The sequence below is a fragment of the Microtus ochrogaster genome, chromosome 18 (assembly GCF_000317375.1).
Source record: "Microtus ochrogaster isolate Prairie Vole_2 chromosome 18, MicOch1.0, whole genome shotgun sequence".
NCBI lineage: Eukaryota > Metazoa > Chordata > Mammalia > Rodentia > Cricetidae > Microtus > Microtus ochrogaster.
Genome location: NC_022020.1, coordinates 7,980,942 through 7,986,044, shown reverse-complemented (window position 1 = coordinate 7,986,044; position 5,103 = coordinate 7,980,942). Strand labels below are relative to the sequence as shown.

The window sequence follows — 5,103 nt, the reverse complement described above, 5'->3', positions numbered from 1 at the left end:
ATCAGCCAACTTGAGGATTCTTTTCAAAGCATCTTCTACCTATAGTTTAGGAACAAATGTCCCCAGTTATCCTAACATCATCATTTATTTTCTTCACAAATCTAGGATACAACTAAGTTTCACAGATTGTGGTTGACTGCCAGCTCTCTCAAGGTCCTTTGAGCAAAACAATCACACCGCTCCCTCCCCACATTTTCTAACTTTAAGACCTTGTAAGAGCTCAGGCCAGTTGTTCTATATTTTTGTTTTGATTATGTTTTGTCATGATTAGAGCCAGCTGAACGTGTGGTAAGGCTATGGCACAGTGTCATGTACCATACCCTGTGCTCTAGGCTTCCCACTGTACCCCACACACTGACCTTGTCTATAAAAGCCGGCCCACTTCCACGGGAGGCCTACACGCCGCCGATTGTGTCGCTGCCATGTCTCTCGTGATCCCTGAGACGTTCCAGCACATCCTGCGAGTACTCAACACCAACATCGATGGGCGGCGGAAAATAGCCTTTACCATCACTGCCATTAAGGGTGGGGGCGGAGATACGCTCATGTGGTGTTGAGGAAAGTGGACATTGACCTCACCAAGAGGGCTGGAGAGCTCACGGAGGATGAGGTGGAGTGTGAGATCACCATTATGCAGAAACCCCGGCAGTACAAGATCCCAGACTGGTTCTTGAACAGACAGAAGGATGTGAAGGACAGGAAGTACAGCCAGGTTCTGGCCAATGGCGTGGACAACAAGCTGCGTGAGGACTTGGAGCGACTGAAGAAGATTCGGGCCCATAGGGGGCTGCGCCACTTCTGGGGCCTTCGTGTCCGAGGCCAGCACACCAAGACCACTGGCTGCCGGGGCTGCACTGTGCGTGTATCCAAGAGGAAATGAGTCCCTGGGCCTTTGCTGTTAATAAATAGTTTATATGCCTGTGGAAAAAAAAAAAAAGCCGGCCCAATGGCTCACCCTCCAGCCATTTCTAGAGGCTCTGTCTCACTCTCGGGTGCTGAGAACAATGCCAGGCTTAAGCTGACCCAAATACCTTACAGCTGCCTGTGTCTGGTTTGGATAATGAGAAATTTAAAGAAGAGACAGACAGGGAAGATTACAGTCAAGTGTTCTCAATCTGTGGGTTATGCTTCACTCTCGGATATCTTTTCAAACCTGTGACCCCCAGCATGCAGACTCCTCCCCAGGAGCAGGCTGCCCTGACTCCACAGGGTTATTTTCTGTATTGTGCCTTTTCACACGCTACTTCTACTCATGGAATCCTAACTTTACTCCTTACAATCCCCTTTGTATTGTGAATGCCTATGAAGGCAAGGCCATCCAGTTGTCAGAGAACCAAGATGCTCTTGGTCACCAGAGTCTAGCGGGTAACACTGCTCTCCGAGCAAAACCCAAATCCATTGTCAGCTTGTGTGTCTTGCTTTCCTCCATGAGGCATTCCTTTGTGGCCTTCACCCCCTCTTCTTCTCTTTTCCCACCAAGCTGATTTTCTTCCCAGCCCCCACTTACACACAGCCCCTCTATCTGATATGTGATAAAACTGTGCCCAGTTTCTTCTTGGTTTCCACAAGACCAGCTGTGGCTCACAGGTAACACCTCACATCTCATCTCAGAGCCCAAAGAGAGCTCTAGCATCTCATGGCTTTTCCCATCTCTTCTGTAGACTTCAGAATCTAACTAATAAGAGCTTGAATTCAACTTCTCCTGCCTGGCAGTTTATGATCTTAGATTTATTAGCTCCTCTCTGCCTCAGTTTCCTCATCTATAAAATGAGAGTGACAGCTCACAAAGGAGTTGAGTCATAGATGAAACTAAGGCCTGGCGCCAAGGGGTTAAAATATTCAAGTAGCAAGTGTTCTTTAAAAGGTGACTGTATTTTTGTTTTGTGGCACACCATTGCTGATACTATTAGCACTGCCTCTTCTATGTGACATCCGGGTCCAAAAGGTCTCACACATGCTGTATTTCTTATAACATTAAGCAAACAATCACAAGAACAAACTAAGTTATTTAGTCTAGTTCTAAATTTTCCAAATTTACCTGCTGCTACTTCCCCTGTAGTGCTGTGTTTCAGCTGGTATGAACTCCCTCAGAGATTTTTTTTGCCCCAGGCATTGTTCGCTCTATCACAACTACACTTTTATTATATTTTTGCATACTTCTTTGCTTGTCTCCCAGATTAAAGCCTGAATGGTCTTGCCAGTATTCAGGAAAGTTCCTCCCATCAACTTGCACATCAGAAAACCCTAGAGCTAAGGGTTTGAACACAGAACACTCCATCTTACCAAGCCATTGTATTTATTCTGGTGTCAGATGCCTTATTGTGAAGCCAGGGAGATAGCCCAGCAGGTAGAGTAGACGTTGCCAATCCTGATGGCCAGGGTTCAATCCCTAAAACCCCCTCTGCTTCCTCACATCATCCTCTGATCCCCATGGTCATGCTGAGACATATGCGTGTGTGTGCAGAGATCAGTGGGGAGTGGCAGAAATATATATGTATATATATATATATAAAATAATTATTAGTAGAAAGATTACAAGCCATGTGAAAATATTTTGATGGGAAACCAAAGCATCAATTGAGGGTATTTTTCTGCCACCCCATATCTATTCACCGAATCTAAGGTTATTGATGAAACCTGATTTTTTTCTTTTAAGTTGTTGGTCACCATCTCTTCCTTCACCATAACCAGGCTTTACCCTCAGGCTCCCTGCAGGCTCCCATCTCTCTGTCTGCAAAGTGGAGTTCTGGAATCAATTCTGACCATCTCCACCTTCCTTCTGCTCAAAAACTTGTTAGAGACTCCTTAGCTCTGTAAACACAGCCAGAGATGCCCCTCTCAGCTTTCCTCAGAAATGCACTGTCTTAGCAGAGTAAAGCGAGGCAGGAAATCAGAGCAGATATATATATATATATATATATATATATATATATATATATATATATATATATATATATATATATATATATATAGAGAGAGAGAGAGAGAGAGAGAGAGAGTAGGCAGAGTCAAGCAGATGCCATGTAGCTGCTGAAGGAGAAAGATGCCAGCCAGAACTTTACCTGATAAGCCACAGCCTCGTGGTAATATACAGATTAATAGAAATGGGTTAATTCATGATGTAAGAGCTAGCTAGAAATATGCCCAAGTCATTGGCTGAATAGTGTTGTAATTAATATAGTTTTCGTGTGATGGTCGGGTTTGGGTGGCCAGGAAATGAACGAGCAGTCTCCGTCTACAAAATGGCATGCCAATGTAAGGCACCTGCATCCACATAAAAACTGGGAGCTTGGGAAGAAATTTTAGACACACACACACACAGACACACACACAGAGACACACACACAGAGTTAAGCACATCTTCTTGGTAGCCTCATTTCTTTTTTCAATTAGGCTCTGCTTGCTGGCAGTGAGCTGGGGCATGGTTTGTGCTGGTGGCAAGAACTTTTCTGGCTCTTTCAGGAGGTCCTGCTATAGAGCATTTAAATGGGGTCTATGAGCAAAGTGCTGCAAGTTGCTTAATGGTGACAAAGATCCACTATGTCCCTGGAGCTGGGGTGATGAACATGGACAAGACAGACAGAACCATGGAGTTGGTCCTAGCCATGCTCTCTTAGCATTAATAAAAAGGTACTCCTGGTCATAAAAAGGTTACTTCTATGCACTAAAGACAGATTGAGATGAAAAAGATCTCTGAATGGGTCACAGTGTTGGATAAGTGTTGTGGGCTTGGGAGAGAGAAGAAAAGGAATATAGAAATTTATAAAAAGAACTAGTTTTAAAAATAAAACAAGTCTTTAAAGAGACAGTAAAAGTAATATAAAGGAGTACAGACAGTCATAGATTAAGGGAGTAAAGAAAAATAAGCCACGTAAAGATGGAATGAAAACATAGAGTCTGGAGTATGTATATTATTGTGTTTTCTTGGAATTTTTGACCACAGAGATACATGTGATTCTTGGGGCTGCTAAGCAAAACACACGTGCACACACACACACATATCATATATATAACATGTATATAAACATATATATAACACACATATATATTAAAAGTAGCTTGGCTTCAAAGCTTGAGTCTAAGGATATGTTACTTTGGAAAAGAGGTTCTGCTTTTGTTTCCACAGAAGATAAAAAACCTGTGGATTACTTCTGAGTTAATATTGTTTGATGGAACAAGACCTCCCCAAAAGGTCTCCATGAACCCTAAGAATACTTTACCCAACAAACAGCAGGAAGCAGTTTGGAGAAAACTATGCCCAAATTCCAAAAATGATTGTTTATAAATGTTTGTTTTTACTTTAAAGGGGTTGGTTATAATTGATTAATGGTCACAGTCAATTTCTAAAAAAAAAAATAAGGGGATATGATATAGAGATGAATACTTTGCATTGGTATGGATCTTTGTCTATTGATACAAATTTAAGGCCAATTTGTTAAACTGTGTATATGTATTTCTGCTCTTATTTAAGGTGTTGTGTTTGTGCAGCTCATTTAAAAATGTAATGTATTAGAAATACAGATTAATGGACAGTCATCTGTAATGTAGTCATGTTAGTTAGGTTTTCTAGATGTGCAAAGATATGTTTCAGATGGATAGGTATTCTTCAAATCTTTTAAAGACCTACAGAACATGTCATTTAAAAGGTTTTAAGAACTTAGACTTTTCTTGACAGTGAGACATGCCTGCTTCTGGCAGTACTAATTGCTTCAGAGAAGTTGATGGGCATTGAAGAAACTCATTATGAATTTACCTACAATATGACAAGGTTAGCCATATGGGCAAAAACTTGTTTTTGCCTGGACTGCTTGATGGTATGCTGTGTGAACTGGACATGCAAAACCCACAGAAAAGTGACTGCTGAACTTTTCAAAAGATGGAATGGTCCTTCAGGGTTCCTGCTTCACAAAAGAAACTGCCAGACATTATGCAGGACACAGAAGAGAGTAACTGATGAATGTTGCCATTACAAGGAAGAACAGATCTTCAAATTTCCTGCTTCATGGAAAAGTCTGTTAAATACTATGGGCCTGTAGGCTGAAGATGGATGTCCCAATGGTACAGAAGAACTTTGGGTGACTGTCCAGGCAGCGAGAGGTCTCT

At 42.0% G+C, this 5,103-nt stretch overlaps 1 pseudogene; it reads left to right on the top strand.

Moving 5' to 3' along the window:
- The first annotated feature begins 422 nt into the window (after positions 1-422).
- Positions 423-880, top strand: LOC101986578 (annotated as a pseudogene).
- The last annotated feature ends 4,223 nt before the right edge of the window (positions 881-5,103 follow it).